The sequence below is a fragment of the Prionailurus viverrinus genome, chromosome A3, assembly GCF_022837055.1.
Source record: "Prionailurus viverrinus isolate Anna chromosome A3, UM_Priviv_1.0, whole genome shotgun sequence".
Classification (NCBI taxonomy): domain Eukaryota; kingdom Metazoa; phylum Chordata; class Mammalia; order Carnivora; family Felidae; genus Prionailurus; species Prionailurus viverrinus.
The window spans coordinates 117,735,058-117,757,759 of record NC_062563.1 but is presented as its reverse complement, the minus strand read 5'-3'; the positions used below and the strand labels follow the sequence as shown (position 1 = coordinate 117,757,759).

Below are 22,702 nucleotides of genomic sequence, written 5' to 3'. Positions count from 1 at the left end.
CAGCTTCCCTTTGCGAGAGTCTCCTCAGCTTCTAGGCTTCTTCCTTGCCATGACACGAAGGACCAGGCCCTATTTCGGGCCATTTTTCTTCTGGAAGCCATTTTTCTTCTTCCACCATTGCTTCCAGCAGCCTAAGAGGTAGCTTAAAAGTCCTAACTATGGTTTCTGGCCCTTTAAATCTGGTATCCATAGCACCACAGGCAATGTCATTATTATGTATTTGCTGGTCTGTTGAAAAGCAGGCTGTTGCACTCAAAGGAGGACTCCACCACAGGGAGTCAAGTCTAAGCTGGCCACCACCACCCTGGCTTTCTGTAATTGGAATCTGCTTATGGGCCCAAGGGAGCCCATTATGAAAACACCTATTTTCATAGACTCCCAACCAACACTCTAAACAATTTGTGCTCTTGCTGAGGAAGACCCATGAGATATTGAAAAAATTTTTTCTGGGTGACATTGAAAGAATAGTGTCATGTTCGGATAAGTTTCACTATAAAATGAATCTCATGCCCACCAACGCCTCCGATGAAACTTCATTTCTGCAAAGGCAAAGGTGAGCGTCCTAAACAAAGTATACTGTTATTTTAAACAAGTTAACATGGGTTGCAGTAGTTGGACATGTGCTGTGAGGCAATTTAGACATATTTTACAGAACTGTATCCTTTCCTATATAATAACACCAGAAGTCAAAAGTCTGTTCAGTGCTAAAAACCTGAATAGAGTATTAAAAATGCTTCACAATCCACTCCTTTTTTGCTTTTTTTACGATTGATGAGCCAATATTGATACATTACTCTTAATTGAAGTCCGTAATTTACATGATGGTTTACTCTTTGTGTTGTATATTCTATGGGTTTTGACAGATGCGGAAAGTCATATATCCCCCATTACAGCATGGTACAGAATGGTTTCACCGCCCTTAAAAATCCTTTGTGCTCTACCTATTAATCCTTCCCTTCTTCCCTCCCCAGCCCCTGGCAACCACTGATCTTTTTACTGTAGCCTTTTCAGACTGGCTTCTTTCAGATCTTTTTACTGTAGCCTTTTCAGACTGGCTTCTTTCAGACTGGACAATATATATTTAAGGGTCCTTGAAGTCTTTTCATGACTTGATAACTCATTTCTTTTTACCACTTTCAATATTCCATCGTATAGATGTACCACAATTTGTCCATTCCCTTACTGAAGGACGTGTTGGTTCTTTCCAGTTTTTGGTAATTATGAATAACTTTGCTGTAAACATTTATGTGCAAGGTTTTGGACACAAATTTTCCAACTGGGTAAATATCTAGGGGTGAGATTGCTGCATCATAAGGTAAGACTATACAGTACTTAGCTTTGTAAGAAACTGCCCAACTGCCTTTCAAAGTGGCTGTACCAATTTTCATTCCCACCAGTAATGAATGAGAGTTCCTTTTGCTCCACATTCTTGCCAGAATTTCATATTGTCAGTGTTTAGGATTTTAGCCATTCTGGTAGAATTGTAGTGGTATCTCATTGTTGTTTTAATTTTCATTTCCCTGATAGCATATGATATTGAGCATCTTTTCATATGCTTCCTTGCCATCTTCTTTGGTGAGGTCTGTTCAGATCATTAGCCTAAGTTGTGCTGTTTTCTTACTATTGAATTTTAGGAATTGTATATTTGGGATACAAGTTATTCATTAGATACGTAGTTTTGCAAAGATTTTCTCTGAGTCTATGGCTGTGTTTTCATTCTTTTAACTTCTTCTGCAGAGCAGAAGTTTTAAGTTCTAATGAAGTCCAACTTGTATTTGGTGTTGTATCTAAAAAGTCATTACCAAATGCAAGGTTACCTAGATTTTCTCCTATGTTGTTTTCTAAGTTTTATAATTTTGCATTTGGCATTTATATCTGTGACCCATTTTGAGTTAGTTTTTGTGATACATGTAAGTTCTGTGTCTAGATTCATTTTTCTGTATGTGAATGTCCAGTTGTTCCAGCACCATTTATGGAAAACACTATTCTTCTTCCATTGAATTCTCTTTGCTCCTTTGTGAAAGAGTGGTTGTATTTGTGTGGGTATATTTTGCTCTGTATTCTATCCTGCTGATATAATTGTCTTTTCTTTTGCCAATACCACACTGTCCTTCAATACCGTAGTTTTATCCTAAGTCTTTAAGTCTGGTCAGCCATTTGACTTTGTTCTTCTTCAACATTGTGTTGGTCATTCTGGGCCTTTTACTTTTCCATATAGACTTTAGAATCAGTTTCTCAATATCCACAAAATAATACACTGGGATTTTGATTGGAATTGAATTGGATGCATGAATCAAGTTGGGAAGAACTGACTTAATTATCTTGAGCCTTCTTTTCCATGAACATTGAATAGCTTTCTATTTATTTAGACGTTCTTTGATTTCTTTCATGCAAGTTTTCTAGTTTTCCTCATATAGATCTTGTACATATTTTGTTAGATTTATACCTAAGCATCTCTCTCTCTCTTTCTCTTTTTTATACTGTTTATAGAGTTGCTTCTAATTTCAAATTCCCATTGTTCATTGCTGGTATACAGGAAAACAATCGACTTTTGTATATTGGTCCACATTAAACTTTTCTTTAAATGTTTATTTATTTTGAGAGAGAGAGGGGGAGAGAGAGAGAGAGAGAGAGAGAGAGCGCACAAGCAGGGATGGGGCAGAGAGAGAGGGAGACACAGAATCTGAAGCAGGTTCCAGGCTCTGAGCTGTCAGCACAGAGCCTGATGCAGGGCTTGAACCCAAGAGCCATGAGATCATGACCTCAGCCGAAGTCAGATGCTCAATTGATTGAGCCACCCAGGTGCCCCAATTGGTCCACATTTTAAATGTCTTCTTTGCCTTTTATTTCTTTGCTTGCTTCTGTCTTTTGAAAGAGAGGAAGGAACTCAGGATCTGGAGAAAGATATTAAATTAAATATTTTAATTCAATTTTATTTGTAAAGTTTATTCTTTATTTTGAGAGAGCAAGAGTGGGGGAGGGACAGAGAGAGGGAGAGAGAGAGAATCCCAAGCAGGCTCCACACTGTCAGCTCAGAGCATGATGTAGGGCTCGAACTCACAAACCTCGAGATCATGACCTGAGCCGAAATCAAGAGTTAGATGCTCAATTGACTGAGCCACCTGGGTGCCCCAATGTTTTCACATGAGTGACTAATATACAAAACAGCATATAATTGGATTTTAAAATGTGTCCTTTTTTAGTGAAAGGGAGAAATTAGAGAGCTAGCTCCCCATGGAAGAGGTGAGATATAGGAAGGGTCTGGAAGGGTAGTTGGATTTGGATAGGAGGAGGTAGATTGCAGGCAAAGTCTAAGCAGAAGAATGGCATGTATAGGATGGGGAGGTGGGAGTGAAGGGGTAGGTTTTATCACATTGGGCAGAGGTGGGAGATGACTTTGAAGAATGTCAGTGTGAGTAATCAGAACTTGATAAAGTGCTCAGAGGGAGTCTCTAAACAGATCCTTTGGGTCTGGTTCTTTTAGGACCATTGGTTTTTGGTTTCACATATACCTCAAGGCAGATATTCTGAACCATTTGCTTCTTTGAATCAGAATTACAGGCGCATGCCAGGAAGTGTTTCTAAAGAGAAGCACTGCCCTTCTGGGGAAAAACTACCAAATGGGGTTGCAGGTTTTTCATTTGCCCCAAGAGTAGAATTTCACATACGTACATCAGGAAAAAAGCAACCTACTTGAGAGGTCAAAAATAGTGATACAGATGCCAGGGGAGGTTTCTTTGAGTTTCCCAGGCCCCTTGCTGGCTGGCTGCGTTGAACTAAGTCTCTTTGAAGAACTCTGTCATTACTGGGGGGCAGGAGAACTCTGTGGCGTCTCTTAGGAGGGAGGAAAGCAATGAGGGAATTGTATGAATTCCAAAGCTTTAATCTCTTCCTACCACAAAGAGAAGAGCACACAGGGCATTAAATGCCCCATTTTTTTTTTTTCTTGGTCTGAGTTAACTTACCTCATGAGACCTCTCTAGTGTTATACGTAATTGCTTATTCAGGTCACCAATAATGACACTGCAGGGATTCAAGGAAGTTTTCATGGTGAAAGGACACATCCATATTTAGAACTCTAGTCACTACCTCCTCCACAGACATTACCTTCCTTCATAAAACCTCTCTGAATCCAATTCTTTCCACTCCCACTCCCACCTCCACCCTGATCACCTGAATTCAAGCCACCTGCCTGACAGCCACATACTAGATCTCCTTAATTATAGAGTCCCTCTCATAATGACCTGGGGTCAAAACCTTGGATCCATTCTTTTCCTTCACAAAGTCTTGTTCATTCTTTCTATGAAGCATCTCTAAACATTCATAAGAACATCCCATGCATTGCTCTTGTCTTGGGTCCACTGCTACTCATATTTATCCCTCTGCCTGGTGTTTTTCTCTTGTCTCTCACCATTTTAAGCACATACCCAGACATCCAGCTAAATTTGAACTTCAGATAAACAATAATTAAAAAAAATAATTTGGTACATACTTCTACTAAAAAATTATTTGTTATCTGAAATTCAAATTTAATTGGGCAGCCTATATTTTATGTGTCAACCCTACCACTATGGAACTTTTCTTAATGATCCAATTCTTCCTTATCTGATTTTTTAGTTCCTAAAATACCTAATGCAGCCTTTCATTATATGCTATCTTATAATTATCGATTACATATACAGTATTAACACTTATTGAGCAATTATTCAGCATCAGGCACTGTGCTTAGTTCTTTTCATACAATAGCTCATTGAATTCATACAAGAAATATGTGATAAAGTAGGTCCTACTATGATACCAATTTTATAAATGAGGAGGCTGAGTTTTTGAGAAGTTATTTTGTGTGTTCAAGGTCCCAAAGCTAATTAAACTTGAGCTTTAGTTTTTCTGTAGGGTGACCAACTTGTTCTGGTATCCCTGGCACTGTTCTGGTTTTAAAATTGAAAGTACTCACACCCTAGAAACCCTTTCAGTTCCAGGCAAACCTTATATGTCTGGCTTCAAAGTCTGGGATTCTATCTTGCTTCCAATTTTTTTGAGATTTAATGTTTCTCCTCTCAGTTATGTTAGAAAGTCACCAAGGACAGGGTGATATCTAATAGTATTTACTGACACCAAGAATTATTTAGTAAGTGCTTGACAAATGAGGACCAGAAGCTCCCCTCCAAGGCCACACCTCTTTTCTTGAGCCTCTTTGGATCGCAGACGCTCAGGACTCTGTGGGTGTGCGTAAGGGCAGCTAATCTTAGATGCAGCTGAGACCTGAGCGTGGCCACTGGCCTCTGCAGTAGAGACACAAAATGGACCATGATGTCACTGACCATTGCTTACAAAGATGCTAGGCTATTGTTACTAGCAACAGTGCCCCTAAGTTAGTGAAAATGCAGCTCCTTGGTAGGTGTGTGGTGCCTCACTTGACAAGCTGAACCTTGAGAGACTCCCTGCTTTGAAGACTGAGTTAGGGCTTGGATGAGGCTGGAGAAACAGAAACCATGGTGCCAAGAAAAGGAGCGCAATAGGGTGGGTAGCAAGACCATCAGCACCTTGATGGACGGACAGCACCCAAGGAAGCTGAGTGGCTGTTTCTTCACTGGGAATATGCTTTTGTTCAATGCACATATATCCAAAAGATTATTATGTGATTACATTATTATATAACAACCAAATGGTTAAAATGATGATATGTAGGTGTTATTGTTATGCTGCAAAGTGGTTAATGGGGTGTGATGGGAAAGGCAGAAACAATAGATTTCCATCCCCCAGGGACATCTGTATAACTTGTCTCCACTTCATTTTGAATGCAGGTCATTACTGTGCATACTTACACCAAGTTAAATTAAGCTGTCTGTGGAGAAATCATTTATAAAAATAATTTGCTATTTAAAAGAACTAGTTAAATTGAATTGATAAAGGCTAACACTTTCAAGGCAACTTTGTTTTTAGTTGCTGAGTTTCACTTCAAAATGCTTGAATTTTTAGTATGCTTTTGTTTTAGGCTTTTTATTAAGAGAGTGTAACAGATATGGGGCATAAGGGTCAGGCAGGAGTTTCTATTTTGGACAGTGCTGACAGATTCCATGGTGGCTTTTCCTCATCCTCATAAATGTCTCTTAGCCTCTTACTGTGACATTCAAGGCCATTCCTGATCTATTCTCAACCTCCCTTTCCAGCTCATCTTCTACCAATTCATGCTACGGACTCTGCACCACTTAGGCCCTTTGCTGTCCTCCAGACACATGTTTAGCTTTTCTGCCTCCAAGCCTTTCTCTTGCAAAGCATTGTGGTTAAGAGTTTAATCTCTTGAACTAGACTGCCTGGGTTCACATCCAGGTTCTGCTATTTACTGAGGGATCCTGAGCAAGTTGCCTAACTACCTTATGCCTATTTCTCCAACTGGAAGGTGAGACTAAAATGATATTTCTTCTTCAGAAGTAAAATAATTCATGAAAGTGCTTCGAACAATGCACAGCACATACTAAGCCCTCAGTAAATTCTGGCCCCTCATTCATGTAACTGGAGCTCGTTATCCTCCCCACTTAACTCAGAATATATCTTTTCCTCGAAGCCTTTCCTGATCACCCCATCCTGCAATGTGTGCTCCCTCTTGGGAAATCCCTAGACACTGCTTCTTTGGCACGTTGTTGGCGTTCTTTTCTCATGTTCATGTCTCATGACCACATGTGATTGTTTTCCTCCAGCTAGCCCACTTTGAGTTAGGCTTTGTACTCATGACAACAGTGGGAGGCAGGTATTTTTTGTCTCACTTTACAAAGGAACAAACTAAGGCCCAGAGAAGTTAAGTGATTTTCTAGGGTTACTGAGCTGGGGAGAGAAGGTTCTGGGGGCTCCAGCTCAGTTTGCACATGATGACAGCTTCAACACTCTTCCTCCTATCCTAGAAAACAAGGAGCAAATCTTATACTGTGGTAGACTCCATACTTTCCTTTAGGAAGGAGGTATTCAGTTTATTCCTGATTTGATGGGTTAATATGCAATTTGGTTGCCTTGCTAAGTGTCATTCAGGGCTTATGGTTGTGATTATTTTGATGATGATGAAGATATTGCATGGGGTATTTTGATGGGCCTTAAAAGGATGGACTGTAACTTACTCTTCTTGGGTTGAACCCTATGTGAATCTAAAAACACAATTCACATTTATTTTTGTCTTAACTGTTCCCTGCTGTTGCAAATATGATTAGATGAGGAATGTCAAAACCCATCTTATTATCAATGCTGTTTTTGTCACAAAGGAGACTTTCTCCCAGCTAATTGGTCTGTCAATGGTTCTCTTTGTTAGGTGAGTCATTTGATCCATTGTTGACAAGGTGCAAACTGCTCTCTACCCCCCACAGGGTGGGGGAGGGGGAGGATGCTCCAGTGGGTCTGACAGTCTTTCAACCCCTAATCAAGATGCTATTAAGCAGCTGATAGTTTACAGTGAACAGAGATGAAACTGTATTGGTTTTGTAAGCAGCTGCTGGAAAGACAACTTGATAGAGCTTTAGTGATGTATGAATGCTTCCCATTTTAGAGTGTGTGCATGCATGTGATACAAAGACAACTTCTGTGATTTCTCAACTCCTTGGATATGATAGTTATCTTTTCTGTGACTGAAATCTTAAAGAACCAGGCCCATTTTATCAACAAATATGTATTGAATTTGTATTATGTGCCAAGTACTAGGTTCTAGGTACTCAGGATGCAGCACTGACAAAAATAGAATAAAATTTCTTCCCTCTGGAGCTTTTTCTTTTAAAGCTTTTTATTAGGGAAAAAATTTCAAATGTATGCAAAAGAAGAAATAATAATACTCATCATTCAGCTTTAATAATGATCAATATTTTGTCATTCTTTTTTCATCTATCCCTTCCACCATACACTTATATTTTTACTTGAATAAATTTGACATGTAACCTTGTATTGGTTTAAGGTGCATAGCATGTTATTTTGATACATTTGTATATTATAATATGACTGCCAGTGTAGTGATATTTATCATATTACATAATCACAGCACAATATCATTGTATACATTCATTACGTGTGCATTAGGTCTCTAAGACTTATTTACCATTCATTATAAGTTTGTGTCTTTAAACACCATCACTCTTATCCACCCCATCCACCAGCCCCTGGTAAGCACCATTTTACTAACTTTTACAGGTTTAACTTTTTTTGATTCCACATAAAAGTGATATCTTTATACTTATTTTCTCTGTTTGACTTTGCGTAGTTGCTCAAAGCCCATCTATGTTGTGGCATATCCTGTCAGATATACTTCTTCCTCATGGCTGTATAATAGTCCACTGTGTATATGTATCACATCTTTTTTATCCATTCACCCACTGATGGCTATTTGGGTTGTTTCCATATCTTGGTGATTGTGAATAATGCTATGATAAACATGGGAGTGCAGATACGTCGCTGAACTCCTGTTTTCATTTCCTTTGGGTTTAAATCCAGAAGTGGAATTGCTGGATTGTATGGTAAACCTATTTTAAATTTTTTGAGGAACCTCCATATTGATTTCCATCGTGCTTGGACTAATTTGCTTTCCCACCACACACTTATGGACCACTTTAAAGCAAATCTCAGACATTAAACATTTTATCATAAATACTTTAGTATGAATTTCTAGCAGATAAGAACTTTTTTTAATGTATATTTTTGAGAGAGAGAGAGAGAGCGCACATGAGCATGTGAGTGGGGGAGGAGCAGAGAGATATAGGGATGGAGGATCTGAAGCAGACTCTGTGCTGACAGCAGAGAGCCCAATGTAGGGTTCGAACTCACAAACCAGGAGATCATGATCTGAGCCAAAGTCAAACACTTTGTGTCCCAGATAAGGACTTTTTAACAAAAACGTAATCACATGTTATTCTCATTCCTAAAAAAGTTAACAAAAACTTCTTGATACAATTTAATGTCCAGTCCATGTTAAATTTCCCTCAACAGCCTCAAGAATTTTTTACATTTCTTTGTTTGATCCAGATCTAAATGCTCTGCACATTATAGTTTGTAGATAGAGCTCTTATGTCTCTTTTGATCTACACTAGTTTCCCTTAGCTACTTTTTGATTGTAGGAATTGGGTTATTTTCCCTGTAGAAGTTTCCACATTTTGGACTTGGCCTATTACATGCTCATGATGTAATTTATGATATTCCTTCATGCTTCATGTTTTCTATAAAATGATATTTATATCTAGAGACTTGGTTAAAGTATATTTCAATGAGGGGCGGGGGCGTTGGAACTAACATCCTAGTGGAAACCATCTCGATGCTGCTATTATGTGCCAGAGATGTTTCTGCAACTGCCTTGGTGGCCATAGCTTTGAGCAGCCAGTGTGAAAGACTTGTTCCTTAGAGAGGCAGTTTTAATCCTGATGCCATGAAACATTCCCTGTGTTCCTTCTTTCTTATGTTGGCCTGTAAAGAACACTTTTTAAAAATAGTTTATTTATTTATTTTCGAGAGAGAGAGAGAGAGAGAGAGAGCAGGGGAGGGGAAGAGAGAGAGGGAGACAGACAGAATCCCAAGCAGGCTCCATGCTGTCAATGGAGAGCCCAACATGGGGCTCAAACTCATGAACTATGAGGTCATGACCTGAGCTGAAACCAAGGTTCAGACACTTAACCACTGAGCCACCCAGGCACCCTACCATAAAGAAGACTTTAAAAGTTGTTGTATCATGTGGTGTTGGGGAGTGGCCCAACTGGAGGACATGGGAAGCAGTTCCTACATAGGAATGAGTTGGGTTTGAAAACTTCATTTGTTTGTGTCTTTTTGGGAATTAGACTAACAAAAGAGAGAATAAACTTATAGAAGAGCACGAATCTAAATTAGGCCAGTTGAGTTAGAATATTTGAGGAAGTCTCTGGTTTATTTTGTGAAAGGTATTCAGGAGATTCAAGTGTGCAACCAGGAATGAGAACCAAGGATTCAGATAATAAGGCTTGTGAGGTCTTCAGTTTGTAGTCTGCTTCAGCAGGCAGGTCCCCACTTGAAGCTTTGAGAGAGAAAAGGAGATTCTTCAGAAGAAAGCAAGCCCAGGTGACAGCAGTAGGAAGTTCCTGGGGTCTCTGGTGACTATCGATTTGAAAGGATTTCAGTGGTATTGATGAATTTCTCCATCAATAAATGATGTTATGAACTTTTCTTAAAAATGGGGAATGGGGCTTTGGTTTGGAAAATCCAGAACTATGAAGGAAAAGATGACTCCAGTGAACAAACAGAAGAATCAAGCTGTCATTTACCGACATGGGAAGGGTGTGGGGTAGGGTTCTATTCTGAACATATTACATTTGAGATGCTTATTATACACTATAGATTAGATGTTGAGCAGGCAGTGGATATATGTCTGAAGTTCAGGGCTAGAGATAGAAATTTTGGAATCCTGAAAATAGAGATAGCATTTAAAGCCTTGGATGGGATGAGATCATCTAGTAAATGAGAGAATGGCTTCCTGGAAGCCACGTGAAGGTTACAAACAGTTTCTCTGAGGCATATCTAGGAGGGTGATTGCTGAGTCATAAAGCACGCTGATAATTTTTTTCACTAGACACTGTCAGCTTGCTCAATGGAATGTATTTACCAGTTTAAATTCCCACCAGCAGTGCATGAGGATTCCCATTTCCCCATATCTTTGCCAATATTTGGGATTTTTCTAATTTTTGCTAAGCTGATGGGTGAGGCACTGGTGTGTTGGTGCTGGCTCATGAGAGCAGACTGAACACACTTCTTCCAAAATCCTTGTTCAATGACCTCCTGCTGGTAGTTTGAAATTAGCAGGGGTGAGAGTATTTGCACATGGAAATTAGCAAACGCTAAAATTAGGACTGCCCCTGCCCTAACCCCCCAGAGCTGATTTTTAAATATACCAGCATCCCAGTGGCTATAGGTAGCACCATACTTTTTGTTGTGTTTCTATTCTCTCCTCTCTAGAGGGTTTGAGCATCTCTTCTACGCTTGCATGCCATTCTGGCTTTTCCTTCGGCCTATTTCTATCCTTTTCTCATTTTTATATTGGATTTTCTGACTTCTTTTTGTTGACTTGCAAGCGTTCCTTACATATTTTAAATATTAATCCCTAAATACTTTTGAACACATCATATATCTTCTCCCAGTTTGTCAGCTGCTGTTAACTTTTTCTATAGTAGTTTTCATTGGAGAAAAGCCTTCATTGTGATGTATGGCAAATCTCCCAGCCTTTTGTTTTAAGGTTTGTACTTTTGTAGTCTTGTTTTATGAAGTAAGTCCCTACCCCCATGTTCATAAAGACATTCTCCTACATCTTCCTTCTACCTTTCGAATGTAGGTCTTTAATTCATCTAGAGTTCTCCTTTGTTTTTGTTTTTTGTCTTTTTTTTTTTTTAATTTTTAAGTGTATTTATTATGTGAGAGACAGCACAAGTTGGGGAGGGGCAGAGAGAGAGGGAGACACAGAATGCAAAGCCGGCTCCAGGATCTGAGCTGGCAGCACAGAGCCTGATGCGGGGCTCGAACTCACAAACCATGAGATCATGATCTGAGCCAAAGTCGGACGCTTAATCAACTGAACCACCCAGGTGCCCCATGGGGTTCATCTTTGTATATGGTAGACAGGGAGCATCCAGCTTTATTTCTTCATAAACTAAGCCAGTTTCCCCAACAATATCATCTAAATGACATATATTTTTCTCATTGATTTGTGATACCACCTTTATATATGTTGAGGTCTCACGGTCTGCTTCTGAGCTCCCTATTCTGTTTTACTGTTCTATTTCTGTTCTAGGACCACACTATTTTTTTTTTATCACTATGTGGTAATAATAATATCTGGCAGGGCAAGCTTCCTCTCTTTGCTGTTGCTTTTCCAAACTGACTTAACTATGAAAATTTTTATTTTTCCTCATATGTTTATTGAAGTTCCTTAAACTTTGAGTTGGTGTAACATTGCATTTAGAAATTAGATGGATTTTTACAATGTCAAGGCATCCTATCCATGGCATGTCTTCATTATTCAATCTTCTTTAAAACATTTTTTAATGTTTTTATTTATTTTTGAGACAGAGACAGAGAGCACGAGCAGGGGAGGGGCAGAGAGAGGGGGAGACACAGAATCTGAAGTGGGCTCCAGGCTCTTGAGTGGTCAGCACAGAGCCTGACGCGGGGCTCTAACTCACAGAGTGTAAGATCATGACCTGAGCTGAAGTTGGACGCTCAACCGACTGAGCCACCCAGGCACCCCTCAATCTTCTTTTATGTCCTTAAATAGAATTTTAAAACTTTCTCCATAAAGTTCTTACAAGTTGTTAGGTTAATTCCTGGATATTATGCTTAAGAGTTTTATTGCTATTGTAAATCTTATTGCCTATTATATTTCCTGGTTGCTTACTGCTGATATAGAGGAAACTATTTTTAGCAATTGATCTTGTACTTGACAACCTTATTGAACTCACTTATTACTTCTAATAGTTGATTCTGTTAGCTTTTCTCTGATGATGATCCTATCATCTGCAGGTATAGATTTTAGGGGCTCTACCCAGTGCTCTGATATTTTGCATTTCACGACTTCTGCTAGTTGGGCTTCAATTTGGCACCCCTACGTCCTGATGGCCCCTACATCCAGATTCTGAAAACTGAGCCTTGTCTTCTTCTCAGTGAATGATATGATATACTGCCCAATACCTCAGTCCACATAAGAGCAGTGGCTCAGTCTTCTTTTGCCTATGTCCTCAACCCTTTTACCATGGTTTGGGTCCTATTAGCTGCTGAGAGACCTTTTTGGTGCTGACTTCTGGTTGTCTGCTTGAATTTCTGAATGGTCCCTGCTATTTGACACAACATTTCTGTGTCTTGAATGCCCCAAAGGACACCCTGCATAGGTAATACAAAATAGTGGATCAACACAAGACTTCAGATCAGACAGACTTAATTTGAATCTTTTCCTGCCCCGGGGTACATCAAGCAGGTTCCATAACCTGATGGAGTCTCTTTCTTCATTTGTGAAGTGAAGGCAAGTAAAATCCCATAGGTAAAGGGCCACACAGTGGTCGGTCAGTAATGCCCCTTCTTATAAGTAATGCTCCATACTTATCACCAGTGCTGATAACTTCCTGTGACTGTGGTTTATGTTTCATTGTCCAGGAACCTCGCTGTGCCTTCAGATACAATTGCATCTTAGTAGGTACAGTTGTACCACATGCCCATGTGCCTTCCCACCCCAGCAGATGGTTTAAGTTCCAAGTCCTGGTCCAACTCTTGTTAACTGGGCAATACGTGGTCATACTTGTATGACCCATGGGGTTTTCTAGGGAGCATGATTCCGATGAGTGCTTACATTCTTGATGATGGCTTATGGAATAAATTCAGTATTTTGGACAAAGGCAACCAGGTGAGTAGGAGACTCTCTCCCTAATTGCTTGGTATCCTGGGAAATTGCCTATGTACTATTTTGTGTTTGGGTGTAGCAGAAAAGGCCAGTAGCCTGGCTGGTTCTAACAGAGACTTTTATTATAGTTAAAAACAACTCAGCTAGCCACACCCTGTCACCTACTAATAGTGGTATCTCAGAGGGATAATTTAAATCAGCAATAAAAGTGAACTGTATACCTATGGAAACAGCTACACCAATAGCACCTTCTGTTACACACAGATCTTTATGAGTTTTTGTGGCTCACTGACAACAGGACTAATTTATAGTTGCTTAAAGCCAACCAAAGTTGCCTTCCTTCTTCTAATCAGTGAAAGAGGTGGGCAGGATCAGACAAGAAGAGGGTATGATGGCAGCAGGGAGAAGGAGGTGCAACTCCCAAAGGGAGGAGGCAACTGTGTCACATGATCATCCCCGAGAGTCCATAAAGGTGCTGAACCTGCAGAAAAAGAGAAACTGGCAGCTGACCAGGGACCGTGGGATGGTCATGGCATTTAAATATTGCATAAGTTCTATGGGTTTTAGCTGACAGTGTGCTCCACCCAATTCAACAATGTAATATTGACTGCTACAAAACTATTTTGATATCTTGAGCTATGCTAATAGAAGCATGGGACCTAGAAAGAGGTGAGAGTTTCTATCTTCTCTGCACTCAGCAGGACACCACGTTCATTTGTGAGCTCTAAACAAGCTGGGGTATGTCATAAAGACTCCTTTAACATGCTGGTGAGTGGGATCTTGACCCTGTCGTACAAGGAGTAGCCTAAGGGACAGAGAATGCTTGTCCTAGATATCTTGAATCGGAGGCAGACATGATCTAGAAGTCCCCAGAGTAGAAACCCAATAAGGAGGAGATGCAGGGAGGTGATTTAGCTCAAGGTAGGAAGAGCTTGTCAACAAGGCTGGTCTATGATAAAATGGCTGCTTTTAAAGAAAGAGTTCCTGGTTACTGGAGGTATTCAACTATGGCCATTTGGTGTAAGGATGTTGCAAGGGAGACCCAGGCAAGGGAAGGGGGCTTTTTCTAATCTCCAGAATCCGTGACTCCAACAGGAAAAGATGCTCTGGTGTGCCCCCAGCACTTACCTCTGCTCTTGCAAGAGACCCAGATAGACATTCAGTCATTCAATATCTGTTCTTGCCAGGCACTGTGCTTGGCGAACACGGAGGTACAGTGTGGTAATCTGTATATCACAGCCAGAATGAAAAGGCCTCAGAGAGAGTTGTTATGTTGTAACATCAGTGATTCAGTGTTATAAACCTCAGTCATGGGGAAACAATGGACTCATTAAGTTCCTTCATTAAGGAGACTCATTAAGTGCCAAGCAACACCTTTCCTTCTACTGGGTGATGGAGAACCAGGATGTCAGCACTTATGTCTGTTAGTTGTTACAGTTTCACCACCTCTGGCTCTTGGGGAATGGAGATGGGACCGAGGGAGAAGAAGGTGAGAAATGAGCAAAGCAGCAGGAGAAATAAAGTTCTGGGACGACTACTCACGTCTCCCCTTCTGCCTCCACAGACACCTTTGGGTGTATTCGGCCTGGGTAAAGTATCGGCTAGGCTTTTTACAGCAAAACCTGCAAACAGGTAATTGACTGGTGGACCTATTCTGGGCCATGCACAGGGTTAGACACAGGGGAGCCCCAAACAGATAAGACGCCATGCCTGCCCCTGTGAACTCGGTGGGGGCGCTCCTAGCCCCGGGGCGGGGGTGGGAGAAGGTAGCTAAGGGCTTTAATGGAGGAGTACAGCGCGCCAAGGGCTGCCGCCCCTACCCACTGCCCTGGGCCCTGCGGGGTTCCCCCGAGAACCTTCCTGCGACTGCGATGGAAATACCACGGCGCTACCACCTCCACGCAAGCCTAACCCAGGAAGCTCCCAGGCGGTCCTAACCTGGAGGCTCCACCTTTCGTGGGCTGGGGGCCCGCGGGGGCGCAGGCAAGAGGCGCGCGCTCCTCGCCTCCACCCCACCCCCCAGCCCCGGCGCGTGCGCGGGGCTGGGGCCGAGGCCTGCGCGCGGCCCGGGCGCCTGCACTGCGCGCGCGCCGACCCCGCGTGGGGCCCGGCTCGGCGCGCGCGGAGGCGGCAGGCGGGAGGGGCGGACCAGGTCTGGGAGCGGCGCAGCGGGAGGCTCCGCGGCCGGCCACTGGAGACGGGCGCCGGGCGGAGGAGCGCGCCTCTCGGCCTTGCCTCCGCGTCTCCGCGTTCGCAGCCGGCCGTCCCGAGAGGACCGGAGGAGCAGGTGGGGCGGGAGCGCGCGGGGGCTGCGGGCCGGCTGGGCGGGGGCGCGGGTCCCCGAGGGGCTGTTGACGGCTCGGGGAGGGCCGCGCGGAGGCGCTGGGAGCGCCGCGTTCGCGTCCGGTGGCGCCGGGGTCGCGGGCTCCCGCAGGCCTCCCCGGGGCTGTCGCCGGGGGGCGGGGGCGGCGCGGCCCACCTTCGGAGAGGTGGGTTTCTCCTCTCCGCTCCTCGCGGGCTGTGTAACTTTGGGATGAGGAGCGGCGCGGTGCCTGGGTTGCGGGCCCCCTGTCCGCCTCCGCAGCCGCGGCCGCCCGGGCGCCCTGGGAGTGTCACCCGCACGCAGATGTGCTGCGTGCGGTGCGCCGCCTTTGGTGTTTTTCCTGCAGCGGGCCTCTTCACATCTCCCGTGCCTCCCCTTGCTTAATAAATTGTTAAGAAACCTTTTCCCGGTGGGAATGCAAAGCTAAACCAAATGGCTTTGCTTCTAGTCTTTGGCTATCCTGAGATTCCTTAATTCGAAATAATAGGAAATTGGGAAGGGAAGTTGGGGTGGGGGGTTGGGGGGACTTGCTCTGAGCCCTGCCCTAAACAGAGAGGTGGTTTAGACCTCATCCTTGTAGATTAGATTGATGGGTTTATAATGTCAGCTTTCTTTTAGATGTCAGGTTGTTCATTCATCCCGAGACTAAAGAGGCAGTTTGGATTTAAACTCTGAGACAGTGTTTTGATATATATCAGAGGATGATATTCTCAAGGGATAGTAACTTGCTCTATGTTCCCAGCTAGACTGTGGTTCACATTGTAGCAATTTCATAGTATAAATCGGTGCCTGTGAAATATTCAATATAGAAACACCCTCCTCCTTAGAAACATCCTGCAAATACTTCATTTTCAGATTGACGTTTGTCATTTATGAACCTTCTGCATAATTTGAAGTAAGTCGTCTAAATGGCAGAAGATCAGGCGATGTGGGACACGGAGCGACTATGGACCGAAAGCAGAGAATTGAAAATGGCAGAAATCTAGCCTTCTACATCTTTATTATGCAAAAGCATCCTGGTTCTCTTATTTTGCTAACAATATGCGTTTTTAAAAAATGCTTTCATTTGGTAATGGATCACCTGGGCTGTAAGATTAGATCTTGAAATATGAGTATTTTTACTTGTTTGATAGAAGATTTAACAAATGGTATATTATTTGTAGTACTTACTTCAGACATTTCAGATTCACCAGATACAGTTTTCACTAGCAGGGTCTTTTAAAAAAAGTGATATTTATATGGTGTCTTTTTATTGTTCTTAACTCCAGTTTTGAAACATGTACTAGTGGCCTTTTTGTTAATCAACTCTTTCTCCCTGTTTAAACCTACAAATATCTGGTTACTTTCAGGCTTACTGTTCCCTGGTTCCTTATGTATAATTAACCGTGCTGCTATTGGCTTGCTTAGTTTTGTTAGCCTTTGTTTATTGTTGATTCTTATTATTTTCGCATCTGGAATTTGAGCAGCACTGTTTTCCTTCAGTGGTGTTCTATAGAACTTTCTGCAATGAGGGAAGTGTTTCTGCGCTGTTTAAGCGTGGTGTCCGCTACCCACATGTGGCTTTTGAGTACGTCTGTGGGGCTAGAGCAATGGAGGAACTGAAATTTTAGTTTAATGTAAATAGCCACATGTGGCTAGTAGCTACCTGGTTGGACACTGCAACTTTAAATTTTTAGTCCTTCAGGAAGCTTCCACTGACCCTCTTGAACACAGCATTTATTACAACTGTACAGTAATTTCAACTTTCTTATAGGAATATACTAGACTCTAACCTATGTGGGGACAAGGGCATACCTATTTTCTTTCTCTTTGTATGCCCAGCCTAGGACTTAGAAACACTCAGTAAATGCTTGTTGAGTGACTAATGAACTTCTGGAGGGCAGGTGTCTTTTATATTCTTTCTAGGGCTGAGAGGCAACTAAGTATCGAATACTGTAAATACCTGTTTAGTGATTGAATAGATTTATATATGTAACAAATAAATGGATAGCTGGAGATACTACATTAAATTTTTTTGGTTATTATCTTTTATTGAAGCATAATTAACAGACAGTGTTATATTAGTTTCAGGTGTACAATATAATGACTCATCAATCTATATATTACTCAGTGTTTATCATGATAAGAATACTCTTAATATTCTTTATCATTTTCACTCACCACCTACCCACCTCCCTTCTAGCAGCCACTGGTTTGTTCTCTGTATTTGAGTCTGTTTTTTCTTTGTTCCTTTGTTTTGTTTCGTAAATTCCACATGAGTGAAATCATATGGTATTTGTCTTTCTCTGTCTGACGTATTTCACTTAGCATTATAACCTCTAGGCCCATCCATATTGTTGCAAATGACAAGTTCTCATTCTTTTTTGTGGGTGAATAATATTCCACCCCCAGTCTTCTTTATTCATTCATCTATGGATGGATGCTTGGGTTGCTTCCATACCTTCACTATTGTATATAGTGCTGCAGTAAATGTAGGGTGCATACATCTTTTGAATTAGTGTTTTTGTTTTCTTTGAGTAAAAACCTAGTAGTGGAATCACTGGATCACTTAGTAATTCTATTTTTAATTTTTAATTAATTTTTAAAATGTTTATTTTTGAGAGAGAGCGCTCAAGTAGGGGAAGGGCAGAGAGGGGGGGGGGAAAGGATCTGAAGCAGGCTCTGTGCTGACAGCAGCGAACCTGATGTGGGGTTCGAACTCACGAACTGTGACATCATGACCTGAGCCGAAGTCAGACCCTCAACTGACTGAGCCACCCAGGCACCCCTCTATTTTTTACTTTTTTTTTTTTTAATTAAAACATTTTTTTAAATGTTTATTTTTGAGAGAGAGACAGAGACAGAGTGCAAGCAGGGTAGAGCAGAGAGAGAAGGAGACACAATCCGACAGGCTCCAAGCTCTGAGCTGTCAGCACAGAGCCCAATGCGGGGCTTAAACTCATGAGCCATGAGATTATGACCTGAGCCGAAGCCGGATGCTTAGCCACCCAGGCACCCTTATTTTTTTTTTTTATTTAATTTTTTTTTTCTTTCAACGTTTTATTTATTTTTGGGACAGAGAGAGACAGAGCATGAACGGGGGAGGGGCAGAGAGAGAGGGAGACACAGAATCGGAAACAGGCTCCAGGCTCTGAGCCATCAGCCCAGAGCCTGACGTGGGGCTCGAACTCACGGACTGCGAGATCGTGACCTGGCTGAAGTCGGACGCTTAACCGACTGCGCCACCCAGGCGCCCCCAGGCACCCCTATTTTTAATTTTTAAAGGAACCTTGGAGATATGATTTAAATGCTTATTTTGGTTATGGTAATTTTTTGGGAATCTAATGGAAATAAAGGCTCCTGGCAAAATATAGTATTTAAATGAATGAAAGGGCCTCGTGATTCTAACTCATTTGGACACAGCTTAGATCTCCTGTTAGTTGAGTAGCTCAAAGATGCTGCCCTTGAACCATATTCCAGATAAAGCTGAGGGAGTCTCTTGACCATAATGAGGTTCCTTAGTGAGGTCTACTAGCCTTGAACCACTTTGAAAAGGTTAGTGGCCATCTCTTCTCACCACCATTCTGTGTTAGGGAATAGACCAGGAATCCTTGAAAAATCACAAGATATTTGAGCCATGTTACCAGTTGCATTTTCTCAGAGCTGTTTTGGGGTGATGGTGTAGGATGGGATTCCTATATAAATCAGAGTTTGGGGAATTTGATTCTAGTTTGACCAAGTTTGAGCGAGATCCCAGGTGTCTTAGATCTTCAGACCCAAAAATTGCTTTTCAGAAGGATTCTAAAACTTTGCCATGTTTTTAGAGGTGTGCAGTTTTCTTAAGTGGGACTAGAGATAGACTGTTGAATTTTTTGTGAAGGAAAGGAAATGGGACTAAGGAAAAATGCAATGAAGACACAAAATACAAAGAATGTTCAGTACGTTGGTTAGGTAATATTGTAGCTTCTCTGGGCTTGAAGTATCTAGTATATGAAATGACAGTGTTTATTCCACCTTGTTGAGTGAATCATCTTTCCACACTGCATCTAAATGAAATATGTGTAAGACACTAATCTAGCTCCTGTGATAGTTGTGCAAGATAGAGTTCTGTGAGGATCTCAGCAGGCTACAAGGAAATGAAAGTTGCTCTGAGGATCACTTTCAAAAATTTTTTTTGGATGGGAAGCTCTACCCTATAAAAGGGAGGTTTTTATTTTCTATTTTTATTTTATTTTATTTTATTTTAATATGAAATTTATTGCCAAATTGGTTTCCATACAACACCCGGTGCTCATCCCAGCAGGTGCCCTCCTCAGTGCCCATCACCCACCCTCCCCTCCCTCCCATCCCCCATCAACCCTCAGTTTATTCTCAGTTTTTAAGAGTCTCTTATGGTTTGGCTCCCTCCCTCTGACTTTTTCCCCTTCCCCTCCCCCATGGTCTTCTGTAAGTTTCTCGGGATCCACATAAGAGTGAAAACATATGGTATCTGTCTTTCTCTGTATGACTTATTTCACTTAGCATAACACTCTCCAGTTCATCCACGTTGCTACAAAAGGCCGTATTCCATTCTTTTTCATTGCCAAGTGGTATTCCATTGTATATATAAACCACAATTTCTTTATCCATTCATCAGTTGATGGACATTTAGGCTCTTTCCATAATTTAGCTATTGTTGAAAGTGCTGCTGTAACATTGGTATACAAGTGCCCTTACACATCAGCACTCCTGTATCCCTTGGGTAAATTCCTAGCAGTGCTATTGCTGGGTCATAGGGTAGGTCTATTTTTAATTTTCTGAGGCACCTCCACACCGTTTTCCAGAGCGGCTGCACCAGTTTGCATTCCCAGCAGCAGTGCCAGAGGGTTCCCGTTTCTCCACATCCTCTCCAGCATGTATAGTCTCCTGATTTGTTCATTTTGGCCACTCTGACTGGTGTGAGGTGATAGCTCAGTGTGGTTTTGATTTGTATTTCTAAAGGGGAGGGTTTTAAAGGTGGCTTCCTCTTAACCAACTCAGAAGGATAGCCACTTAATCACTTGGCTGAAGATTTAGGAGTATAAAAACATGAGTGAGTTCTAAAGTGTGGTTGTAGTCAGATGAATCTTCCTAAAACATGGTTTGAATCAGAACTCTCTCCTTTTAAGAAATCAGGAGTTTCTCAGTGCTTATGGAATTAAGTGGTTTGGTCTTTGATCAGGTGTATGAAATACTCCCGAGTACTCCCAAGTCCTAAAAAATCATTACAGCCTTACCTCAAACAATGTACCTAGATGTGCCCTTGTTCCAGCCTACTTCCTTTAACATGCTCTTCTTTTAAATTTCTGCTGATTGATCTTTGAAGACCCATCTTGGGAGATGCTTTCTTCATGCACTGTTTCTGATTGTCAGGAGTGCCCAATGTAGATGTTCCTTGTACTTATGTCACAGAACATACCCCATTCTATTTCATCATCTATAGTTACTAGTGCTATTTTGTTCACCCTAGTAGATGGTAAGCTAGCTAATAAGCCTGGACTATCTTACTCACTTTCGTATTTTCCAAAACATCCAGAATAGTGCGGTGCCTTGTATGTGGTGTTCCTTAATAGTTATTAAGCCTTGTTTATGTCCCTTGATTTCAAAGGAAGCTTCATACCCTGCATAGAATGTTTTGCTCAGATTTACTGCCAAAAGTAGCAGCCAACAAGTAGAAATCCTGTTACTTTCGTCACTGAGAAGCTATAGCATTGAAGGAGGACTGTCTTTGGGGATATGTGTTACTTTTTGGAATTGAAGTGTTTGAGGAAGATCACCTTGCTGTGTGGCACCAATTCCTTGTTATTTCCCCATTATTGTGGTAGGGTTACTGTCATAATCATTCAGTGTATTGGGTGGCAACTAACTTTATCATCTAAGAAAACTTGAATACCTTTAACATAGTAACAGTGTATTAGGTTATTTAATAAAGAATATCCATGTCCACATAATCATGTACCTTATGACAAAAAAAAAAAAGTCACCTTACTCGTTACTAGTTCCTGACAGTCTTCAGAAAACATGAATCATTGGAAAGGAACCAGTTAGCTCAGAGAGGTGACTGTTTCTTTGGATCAAGGTGGTGATGGTGGAGTAAAGATGGTTAAGTTAGATATAGGATTGGTTAAGTATAGAGCACACACTGAGTAATTTCTAGCATGGTGTTATCTGCTAGGGTAAGCTGCCAGTTAATTATCTTTATTCTTTCTACTGAAATGGCCTAGAATCATTTTTATTTAGTTTTGTAATATGGTCTTTGCTTATATTTAACACTGATGAAGAGATTTATAATATTTCAGACTTTACAGACTTGATGCAAAAGAAACTGGATGCTTTTTACCATTATATATAGTTCAGTTGTACCAACATTTGCTCTGCTATGCCATTTCTATCTGAGCTAGGGTGCAGCAGCCCACTGCAGGGCAAACATCCTGAGCTCTCACATGTTTTCTGGGAAAAAGAGGCAATATCAGTGATGTGGTTTAAAAGGCATGGCCTTCCATTTTCTGCATGGATGGACTAAATGGATGTTGTATGTTGGGGAGAAGTAAACAATGCTGGGAGCTCTTAGACCCATATTTGTACAAGTGATGTGATTGATTTCCAGTGAAGCTTTCTAGGATGTCAGAAAAGAACGAGAACACTCTAGATTATTTTCATGTGATGAGCACATGGCATGAACTGTTAGAAGACATAATGTAACCTGTGTCAGATCCTATGATAGAGGTACATCTACAAGGGATATTATATCCCTTTATTACTCTAAAGAGAATATCACTCACTTGTATTAACTCGGCATTTAAAAACCTTTTCACCTAGGGGTGCGTGGGTGGCTCAGTCAGTTGAGTGTTTGACTTAAAAAATTTTTTTTAATGTTTATTTATTTTTGAGAGAGAGACAGAGCACGAGCAGGAGAGGGGCAGAGAGAGGGAGACCCAGAATCCAAAGCAGGCTCCAGCTCTGAGGTGGTCAACACAGAGTCTGATGTGGGACTTGAACCCACCCATGGGCCA

The 22,702-nt window shown here is 41.5% G+C and overlaps 1 protein-coding gene across 8 annotated transcripts in view; it reads left to right on the top strand.

The window, feature by feature from the left end:
* The first annotated feature begins 269 nt into the window (after window positions 1-269).
* CLIP4 (CAP-Gly domain containing linker protein family member 4) overlaps window positions 270-22,702 on the top strand; it is a 98,990-nt gene continuing 76,557 nt past the window's right edge. For all 8 annotated transcript variants that reach the window (XM_047852176.1, XM_047852181.1, XM_047852179.1 and 5 more), the window contains exon 1: window positions 270-553. The gene's annotated coding sequence lies outside the window, so the exon portion shown is untranslated. The remainder of the gene's footprint in view (window positions 554-22,702) is intronic.